Source organism: Stegodyphus dumicola, chromosome 11 (assembly GCF_044657685.1).
Source record: "Stegodyphus dumicola isolate Sdum_Otavi_A_Nest chromosome 11, ASM4465768v1".
In the NCBI taxonomy this organism is placed as follows: Eukaryota; Metazoa; Arthropoda; class Arachnida; order Araneae; family Eresidae; genus Stegodyphus; species Stegodyphus dumicola.
Genome location: NC_140778.1, coordinates 67,986,377 through 67,998,178, shown reverse-complemented (window position 1 = coordinate 67,998,178; position 11,802 = coordinate 67,986,377).

Here is an 11,802-nt window from a genome sequence, read left to right as displayed (position 1 = left end):
AACAATTATTACATAACTTACATTTTTTCAAAATATTAAAATAGTAATTTAATAAAAATACAATTGTTTAGAACGGAGCAAAAAGTGGCTCACATAAGTGATGGGACACTTACTTTTCCATCAAATATTTATCCAAAAATTTTACTTCTTAAAATGTTTTAATATTTTGTTGGATTTCCTTTTACTTTTAAAACGTGATTTAATCTTCTTGGGATGGATTCGACTAATTTTTTTGTGATTTCTGGAGTGATTTTACCACATTCTTCTTGAAGCAATGATTTTAATTGTTGTTTTGAAGAAATGGTGTGTTTGCGAATTCTTGATTCCAATTCTTGCCAAATATTCTGTATGGGATTTAAGTCTGGAGATTGTGGTAGTGTTTTTATTATTTCAGGACAGTTATACAGCAGCCAGAGTCTAACGTTCAAAGCAGTGTGCTTGAGGTCATTGTCCTGGTAGAATTTAATATCGTTATGAAGGGTCAATTTTCGTGCTGAAGATATCAAATTTTGATTTAAAACGTCAATATACTTGTCCTGATCCATTAGACTGTCAATAAAAACAAGATTACCAACTCAAGCGGACGACATACACCCCCATACCATAACTCCTCCTCCACCATCTTTTACTGTTGGCACCAAGTTCTGTTTGCGAAACTCTTTCCTGGGTTTTCTCTACACCAAGATTCTACCGTCAAAACCAAATTTATTAAATTTACTCTCATCAGCAAATATAACATCATTCCAGTAATCAGAGTTCTTATTTATGTTGGATTTTGCGTAAGCCAGTCTGAGTTTTCTATTCTTTCCACTTACGAAGAATTTTTTCCTGGCTGCTCTACCGTGATATCCAGCAGATCGAATTACTCTTCTAATAGTCTCGTGATTAACAATTACTCCATATAATGCTTGTAAATCAGCAGCAAATTTAGGAGCACTCATTCTTGGATTTTTTTTAATATTTTGAACAATAATTCGCTTTATTCCATTGATAGCTTTGATGGAAGGCCAGGTTTTCTTTTATCCTGAATCATATGATTCTTTTTATATCGTTTAATGATACTGAAAACTGTTGAATGACTCATGTTAACTGTTTCAGCAGTTTCTCTAATAGATTTTTCACGTTCAGTATGCAAATTAATAACTAATTATCGAATTTCAGGCAAAGTTTCTTTTCGTTTAGCATTCATGGCTGCACAGAGCTAAAAAACACAAAAATTCCAAAACAAATTGGAGAGAAAGACTGCAGACGATTTTATAAATTATTGCTAATTGCTTTTGAGCAAAAATAAAAACCCCAAAAAATATTTTTATTGTAGTACGTAGTAGTATCTAATGGTGTCCCATCACTTACGTGAGCCATTTTTTGCTCCGTTCTAAACAATTGTACTTTTATTAAATTATTATTTTAATATTTTGAGAAAATGTATGTTGTGTAATAATTGTTACTAAATTTAAGTTTGAAACACACCCACAAAAAATTTTTACATGTTTTTTAATTTATTTTATTACAGTTTCCTTTTGTAAAGCACAAGTGTCCCATCACTTTTGTGAGGCACTGTATATACTATACACACATAGTATATGTATATACACACATAGTATATATACTATATACGTAGCATATACTATGTTTAACTGTATATTTTCTTTGAATGACCTGTTAACTACTCATGCTATATGTCCCGTTTTTACTGCTCATCATAAAGTCGCCAAAAGTAGCCAAATCCCGTGTGCACCGGATAATAGGATTAAACCGGTTATTCAACTAGAAGCACAATTTAGAAATGCAAAAATAAATGCAGATCAAACAAAATATGATTATGTTATAAGTTTCATTGAACCCGATATTTTGTCACAGGTATCTGATATTTTGCTATGTCCACCACAAGATAATAAATATGAGGCAACAAAAAATAGACTAACTTCATTATATGCTAGTTCAAAGACTCAAAAAACCCAAAAATTTCTGAGTGAATTAGAAATGGGTGACAAAAAGCCATCTCAATTGCTGTGTGAAATGCATAATTTGGTGGGCGATAAAGTAACAGATACTTTCCTAAAAACATTGTGGCTACAACGTTTACCCGTTAATATGCGTAGCATTATGTCTGTTAGTAGTAAAGATTTGTCAAAAGTGGCTACAATCAACACCGACTCTACTTCAAGCCTAAGCGCGCTGTTTGAAAATTCCTGTGACGTCACGACTTCTGGTCCATGGACCTTATAAGAGAAAGACAAACTCAGTGGGTGGGGCGCGCGTCACCGACATGTCGGGAAGAAAGAGTAGGGACGATCTGGTTTACTTTTAACACTGAAACCTATGGCGTTTGTATCACATAACTCTTTTTAATTATTAAATGTGATACGTTGTATAGTGATGAGATTATGAAAACCACAGTTTTTTCCAAATAAGATTTAATATATCTCATTAAAGCACTTTTTACTCCATTTCGCGCATTTTTTCACGCGTAATTCTTGTACAAACATCTTTATTTTGGTAAAACGGTAAAAACTCTAAGCATAAAATTTATGAACTTAATTTTGCGTACAAATAACGTAAAGTTAAATAAGATTGATAGAACATGATGAATAAATAAGGTAAAGTTGTATATGATAATTTTTTTTTTAATTAAATGAACATTTTCAGGCAGTGATTTTCCAAACTATAATAACATTACAAAACGATCATATTTATTTGAATATATGATCATTAAATTATTAACATTAAAGTTATTTTAATTATTCATAAAATTTGGAGCATAAAATTTTCTGAGCGTAGTGAAAGGAAAAAGAAAGATAAAATAAAATCTAGAAGCACTCAGATTTTATATTACACCCAAAAGGAACCTTTTTTTAAAGTTTGTGTGTTGTTACCTATATTTATTGAATATCATGCTCTTTGCCCATAAAACATATACATTTATTTGAAAACAGCATACCTTTAGAATTTCCGCATTGGAGATAAAACTGTTATTTTTCGTACAGTGCACGCTCTGAACTCGAGTTTGTTAATAAAAAATTCATTAAAGTTTTACAAAATATGAAATAGATTAAAACAAATTCAAAATTCGGCTGTCCAGATGTCTATGTTCGGGTGGAGGATTACATTATTCAAAATTTGATAGCTCTAGATACTGTCGTTTTTGTCACAGTGCAAGAAACATACATGTATTCATGCAGATTCTTCATTATTTAATTTCTTTACATATAATACAGGGCGATAATATTTGGTAACAACACTTTGCACAACGCAAAATGCCGCTTTGAAACTAACAGCCTTTCTAGGCTACCGCCCATTTTGGCTAATAAATTAAATTAACAGTAAATAAAAAAAAATCTTATGCAAAACTAAAAATAAATTTAAAAAAATAATCACTATAAAATACAAGCAAAATTAATTATTACGGTTAAATACAATTTTAATATTAGAATTAAATGTATAAACATTTTTAAGGAGTTAAAAGTGTTTATCACTATGGTGTATTATGAAATATAATTGAAATAAAATTCCTTTATAGAAATTGTGCTACAATACTCATCTATAATTTTAAAAGAGCAGCACAATTTACAATTTTAAACCCAAATCTCAAAAATTCGTTTTTAAATACAGTCAAAAGTCGTTAATTCGGACACCCATAATCCGGAATGATCTATAATCCGGACCTCAAAGCTACAAACTTTCTGCGCATGCGCGTAAGACCTTTACGGCTGCGAATATGCATGTGCGCGTGCGCAAAATACGTTTACGAATGCGCGTTTAATGTATAACGGACGGAATAAGCTAAGCTAAAATTATCTAATTCAGTTAATGTTGCAAATTGCATTGTTCCTTAATCTTCGATTTATATTCGGCTTATTATTTTTTGCAGACTGTTAGAGCAATTTTATAAAAGTAAGCTTGAACTTTCGATTATGTCAAATAGAATTTCTGATATATATTTACTAATATGTAAAGGATCTAGCTTGAACTTTCGATTATGTCAAATAGAATTTCTGATATATATTTACTAATATGTAAAGGATCTACAAAGCGAAAGTATGTTTCGAAGTCCATTAAACAAAAAGTGGAATTGCTGCAAAAAATGGATAAAGGCATATCCTTTGTTTATCTAAACTTTAACGTTTGTTTATCTTTAACGCCACGGCGCGCAATGATTTGGAAGTTGATCTGTCAGCACTACCTTATCTTCAGGGCAGTTGTTTTTGTTTTATTTGGCTTATAATTCCTTACTAAATGTAGTATTTCATCTCGATGTACTCCGTCTTTGATGTGATTTAAATCAAATTCCTCGTCATTATAATTCGCTTCCGATAGCGAATAATGTGACAGAGGTTATTGAAAACGAAAAAATTTTGATTGACAAATTAGTTGGTATTCTCGACACAGCAATTATAGGAACTTTGTAAATGAACAAGAAATTATGTCTGTTTATAGAATTAAAGAGAATGTATTATCACATAAAAAACGAAGCAACTTAAACAACTTACATTGAAAGAAATGTTTAATAAAGTAAACAAATAAATATTAAGCTTTTTTTTTTGTAAATTTTGATACCCTTTAGATCATAATTGTTCTTTATTTCATAAATTATGGTTTCATATTTTTAATTTATATTTTCTGCATGCCATCTTACCAGATTTAAACTGATGATCTATAATCCGGAATCGCTGAAGTCCCGACGAGTCCGGATTAACGACTTTGACTGTACTATAACTTTTTTACCTCTTATTTTTTTAAAAAATTGATTTTGCTGTTGATTAAGAAAAAATCATGAAGGAGAGTGAAATAAAAACTATTTTATAAATATATTTGCATGCAGAATTATAACTCTAAATGCAAACATGTGTAACAGAAGTATGTTCAAATACTAAGGTAGGATTTTACTATGCACTTTTGTCTCTGAGATAAAATTAATTACATGAATATACATGATACAGTCAAAAGTCGTTAATTCGGACACCCATAATTCGGAATGATCTATAATCCGGACCTCAAAGATAAAAACTTTCTGCACATGTGCCGTGTTGACACATGCGCATAGACGTTTACGTGTGCGCATAATACCTCTTACGACTGCGCATTTGCGTGTGCGCAAACGCAGAATACGTTTTCGCGTGCGCGGTTTATGTATAACGGACAGTATAAGCTAAAATTGTCTAATTATCTATTTCAGGTAATGCTGATGATTGCGTTGTTCCTTAATTTTCGAACTGGATCTGGCTTATTATTTTTTGCAGACTGTAAGAGCAATACTATAAAAGTAAACTTGAACTTTCGATTATGTCAAATAGAATTTCCGATTCTGGAGCTCCCAAAGGATCGTACAAAACGAAAGTATGTTTCGAGGCCCATCAAACAAAAAGTGGAATTGCTGCAAAAAAATGAATAAAGACATGAAGAATGTGACAGAGAGTTAGTGAAAACAAAAAAATTTCGATTGACAAGTTAGTCAGTATTCTCGGCACAGCAATTAACGGGACTTGAACAGCGGAACTTTATAACTGAACAAAAAATTATGTCTGTTTATAGAATTAAAGAGAAAGTATTATCACGTAAAACGAAGCAACTTAAACAACTTACATTGAAAGAAATGTTTAATAAAGTAAACAAATAAATATTAAGCTTTTTTTTTTTTTTGTAAATTTTGATACCCTTTAGATCATAATTGTTCTTTATTTCTTAAATTACAGTTTCATATTTTTAATTTTAGAATTTCTGCATTCCATCTAACGTGATTTAAACTGATGATCTATAATCCGGAATCGCCAAAGTCCCGATGAGTCCGGATTAACGACTTTTGACTGTATTTTAGTATTTTTTACTTATTTACACCAATAAAAAGCATAAAAATTGCAAGAGAAAATTGCTTGATTTGAAATTTTCTATTAGTTCAGATTTAAAATATCATTTTCTAAAAGAAGTAGTTACAAATTTCCTTACAGCGTAGGAAAAGCTAAAAAAATATCCAGTCCTGAAAGCATGCAATAGCTTTATAATTATTTGAAATGTTAATTATGCTTGATAAATATGCTAAATTTTTAAAAATCAATCTCAGTTTCAAAAATAAAACTATGTAGAAACTCTAATTTGTGAAATGAGGCACTACAACGAGCTTTTTCTTGACAATTATACATGCTGGAATAGACAACCAACGTTAAATTTCTGCAAGTTGTCCCTACTCCTCCGGATGTGATCAAGGTGGCAGCCGACAATGCCTCAGATGAGAGAGAAAAACCTGTTTGGGTTAGTCTATTTCTTATAACGTCCATGTTCTGGTCATAATAAACTTCGGAACGCATGCAGTGGCTCTTTGCTGAAGCTTCTTACGTTGTGCGAACGCTGAACCAGAATACTTTTGATTTTTTTATGGTTTTAAGGTTGGATGTATTTTAGAGAGATAAGAATACATTACTTTACTTCTGTAAATTTATATTTTTCTAATTATATCAACATTTTTAGGCGTATGTTCTAGTACACATGTGTTATTTCTGGTAGAGACAAGGCTGCTGTGTTATGTATAATTTCTTTTTGAATAATATTGTGTCAGCCCATCGTAGAACAAACGGGCTTTGCATAATTATATAACCTGATCTGTTTCAGAATAAAACATTTTTTTATGGATCTGTATAAGTTTGATGTTATAATACAAGCTAAGACAGCTTATTTTTAAAATTTTACATGCCATTAGCTATACACTATAACTATTTACTCCCTTTTATATTTAAAAATAATTAATTTATATTTTATACATAACTATTTACTCCTTTTTGTATATTAATTTAAATAAAAACATTTTAGTTATTAAAATGCCGGGTAGATGCTGTGTACCATTATGTAAGGGAAACTACTCAACAGGACGAAAAGTGTCTGTATTCTCCTTTCCTAAAAATGAAGATTTGAAGAGAGAGTGGCTTTCTGCAATCCAACGGAAAGGCTTTTTACCCAAAAAGAGTTCAAAGGTAAGTAAAGTAGAGTTATTAATTAACAGTGTAGATTCTAATTACATACAAGGGTTCATTCAGAAATTTTTAAATGATAAAATTTTGTTACATAAACCAGGATAGACAGAAATAAAGGATTGAAATAGAGCTTTAATCACTGCAGATATTCTCTGGTTCTATCTGAGAAATGAATATTCTTTACTACAAATGCTCAGAATGAACCCTCTGATTTTTAAACTATTACTATAACCGTAAGTTTTTTTTTTTTTTTTTCTCTCTAAAGGTTTGTGAATTGCATTTCAGGGAAAGTGATTTTAAAGTTGAAGCTTCAGCATTTGATTCTAAGAATGGAATTTTAATTTCTGCTCCACTTCAGGTGCGTAGATTAAAAGAAAATACAGTGCCATCGATATTTAAGGACTATCCATCTGTATACAGTTCAAAAAGTAGCACCATTGTACGAAAAGATCCTGATGCAAAAAAAAAAACTGACCGCGAGTGCCATAATTTACAGAAAGCATTGCATGAAAGCCTTAAAGAATATGAAATGTATAATAATGATTTGAAAATTAATTGTTCTAATGATATTTTGTCATGTATTGATTGCTATGGAATATCAGCATTTTGGCATGTAAACACGGTTCCAGATACCTCAACTGTTTGCTTTATTCATATTGTTTTTAGTCCTGGGCCATCAATTGATTATTCTGTGTTGTTATTCTTAGTTGTGAATGACAATCAAGAAATGTCTGTATTTATTAAAGAAAAATCTATTATGCAATTATCTCCTTACACACTCCCACATAAAGTTACAAATTTTAATGAAATTAGGACTGTTTTAAATAAATTGGCTAATCTTCAAACCAAAGAGTTAAATTCAAAATTAACCATAACAATTGATATAATTAATGAATTACTGCAAACTATCTCTAATGACAAAAATGAGAGCATTATTAAATTTTTGCAAGACCAGATGAATCTTTTACTTTGCCCTAAAAATAATTTTAGATATAATCCTGATATACTAGTGTTAGCATGCTTGTTAAATACTATATCACCACACGCATATAAATTTTTAAGGGATAGTGGCAGTATTATTATGCCTCATCCTTCGACTTTAAAAAAAATTTGTAGCAATTTAGTATTGTCACCATGTAATGAAACTATTGATGAATTTTTTTTTAAATATATAAAAAATCGTGTAACTTTCCTTGAGGATCGAGAAAGAAAAGTGATTCTTTTGGTAGATGAAATTTATGTTCAGCTATATTTTGATTACAAAGGAGGCTCTGTTGTTGGGGCTGCATTTGATTCTTCCAGTCCAGCAAACAGTGCATAACCAACATTCAGTCCGGCAACCTTTATGATATCCAGTTTGGTATCTTCATTCAAAGAGGTAGTACATATTATGCCTGTTAACACAATAAATTTTGAAACATTACATTATGTAATTAAAAAAGTGATTAGAGGTCTTGAAAATATGGGAATTATTTTTATTTGTGTTATTACAGACAACAATGCAATAAATAGAAAAGCAATGTTTTCAAATCCACCATGTAATTCATTTGTTTACAAACATCCAATGAATGGGAATAGGCCTCTTTTCTACATAATAGATGCAGTTCATTTATTTAAAAATATAAGGAACAATTGGCTGTACCAGAAAAATCCTGGTACATGTATGCTTTTTCCAAATATTGAAGATCTTTCAAAGAAGCACTTCAAAACTGCTTCGTTTATGTCTTTGAGAAAGCTACATGAAATTGAAAATGACCAACTGATTACATTTTCTAATGGTTTAAAGGCCCGTCTACACGTACCGATTTTATCGGCCGACTTTCTCGTACGATTTTATCTGCGAGAGCTTGCTTGTCCACACGCAACGATTTTGTCGTCGGTACAGGAAATGCCTTAACCAATCACTGTCCGAGGAAGAATTCCCGCCCTATGTAGCGTCACACTATCAACAACTGTGAAAACAAAACTGTGCGGGAGTGAATTTAGGCGACAATAATAAAAATGGATGAAGATTTCCCGTTAATTGCTACTGTAGCAACATCTGCGATTTTGATCCTCGCTGCTGCTGCTGCAGAAGAAGAAAAAAGAAAGCGTATTTGGACGAGAAATTGGGTGAAATGCAGAGAAATTCATGGAGCCCATAATACCCTGTTCCAAGAGCTGCGTTTTGAAGACAGGGTGGAATTTGGAAAGTATTTGCGAATGATGCCGTGCGATTTTGATTATTTATTAAACTTAGTGAGCAGCAAAATTAAAAAACAGGATACGATTATGCGTTGTGCAATTTCACCATCTGAGAGGCTGCATGTTACTTTACGCTTTCTAGCTGGTGGTAAGTTAATTTTTATTTTATTGAAAAAAAATCAATTAATTTTTATAAAATTAATAAATCAAATTCACAAAAATTGAAATACAAATTCAAACAATAATTTTAACCACAATTTTTTAAATTTTGAGAAATTTATAATGAATAAATATCATAATTATATCACTACATCATTTTTAATAAATTTATTTTTTAAGTTTTTTATTATGTTACAGGGTGTTCCTATTCAAATTTACAGTATTTGTTTAGAATACCTAAACAAACATTCTCAAGAGTGATACCAGAAGTATTGGATGCTTTATGGGAATGCATGCAAGATTACATAAAGGTGAGTTAAAACTTAATATATCAATGTTACATATGAGGTCTTATAATTCACAACAACATCATGACCTTTTAATTTTTAAAAAAAAATGTTCATTTTTACAGGATCAGGATACTAATGTTAAGTTGAATTTTTCTCGAATTTGTAATATTGAATTAACTTCAGAGCTTGTTTTCCTTGAAATGTGATTCATTTAAAAAGAGTATTACAGGAGTGCAATGTATAATTTTCTATTTAGAATTAAGAGCCCCACCAGTGGTTGAGTGGTTAAGACAACTGAATACTGGTAGTTCGACCTGGCTTGGGTTCCGTCCCAGGCGAACAGGTTGGCTGCATGGTTGGTTTTTGTGGTTGTGTAACATAAATATGAGCTAGTTTCCCTTAGAAAGGCCTCTACGAAGGTATCAATCTTCTTACACAGATAGTCCTCGAGGCTTTGTGATATTTAAATTTAAGTAACCTATTTACAATTAAAGTCATAAAATAATAGTTGCATTGGGGTATCTGTATAACGGATAACTTTGAGTTTTTTCTTTGTAAGTACTAGCAGAGAGAGATTTAGTATAGCAATTGGAATTTCATTACTCATGTAACATTCTCTTGAAAATGTTATACAAACACCGTACTGATGAAATGTCTCTCCAAGTTATATTTTACACTAACTATTATACTTCAGTTGCATAAGCATGCACTTTTTACCATGTAATAAATCAGGGCTTTTTAAACTTTTTTGATTTTATGGTGGTTAGAGATGAAAATGTCTCTCACTAATATGTTGCAGAAAAAGGTAAAAGTTTATGGCAGTTTCAGAAATTGTTGGAAATCTTTTGCAATTGCTAGCAAAAAATCATCTGAAGACTTCGTATTAAAGATAAAGTTTAAAATCCGAATTATTTGATAAATCAGCAAGTTGTTCTTGTGATTTTAATGGCAAATGAGTAATATTTTCCACATTAATTCTAAATAGTTTCACAATCCATATTAGTTCTTTGACACTAAAATTTGAAGGGAAATATTTCTTAAAGTTTTTCTCAAGACATCATCTTTTTGATTTATCTATTTCATCATTTTCATTTAAAAATTCAGTTGTTGCGACAAACATTTCTAACAAACCCTTTTCCATCATAGTTTTCCATATGGTCATTTTCTTAATAAAGCATCAATTTTTAATTTGAATATGACTATGTTGCAACCTTTTTCTTGAAACGACAAATTTAGATCATTTAGTTTTTCAAATATGTCACTCAAATAATGCAGCTTTTGTAGCCATAACTTATTATGAATTAAATTCACAAAATCAGATTTTTGTTCAGTTAGAAAGAGAACTTTATGCATTGCCTTATCTTTATCTATTTTCAGATACATTGTGTAAAAATATTTGGTAATTGTAAAATTATTGGAATAAGTTAAAGGATTATCAAAAACTGCTAAAATGTTTTGGCGACCTCCTATGGGGGTCGCGACCAACAGTTTAAGAAAATAATTTTAAGTTATAAATGAAATTGTTTTTCCCACTCAACATTAAAATATCTCATCAGCTTCTTAAAATTTTACAATTCTTTTGCAGGCACCAGTTTGTTGGTCCATGCTCTAGATTATAATTTGACTCAGATTCTAGAATGAACCATTTTCAATGGGAATGTCTGTCATAATGTTGTTTATGCTTTTCAGTATATTTAAATAAAATTTTCATTTATAAGAAGAGATATGATTATTTGATTTTGGAAAAATCATAATAAACATTGTTTTATAATTAAGGAGGCATCTAGCAATAGAATGTAGGAACTGCAGAGATTGCATTGGACAGCAAATTGACAACCTAGTATCAACCCTGTATAAAACACATAATGAATCTGCTAAATTGACCACCTATGGGTTCATCCAAAATTCTTCAATAGACACTTTTAGTTTTGAGTTTTCTTCAAATTAAGAAGCATATATATTCAGTTATAAAATGTTTAAACATCTTGTTTAAATGAAAATTCTGTTTCTGTGTACAAACAAGCATAAGCCCTTTTTGTTTATTGTATTATTGTTTGTACAATAACAGCTTATTTTTTAATCATTTATTTTCCAAAAATTATCAGTTTTTCTGTCTGTATGGGTATTGTGATCAAAAACATTCATTTACCCACAGTCACTTAGCTTTAATTCCATTTATTGTATCTGACACATTCATTACTTTAAAA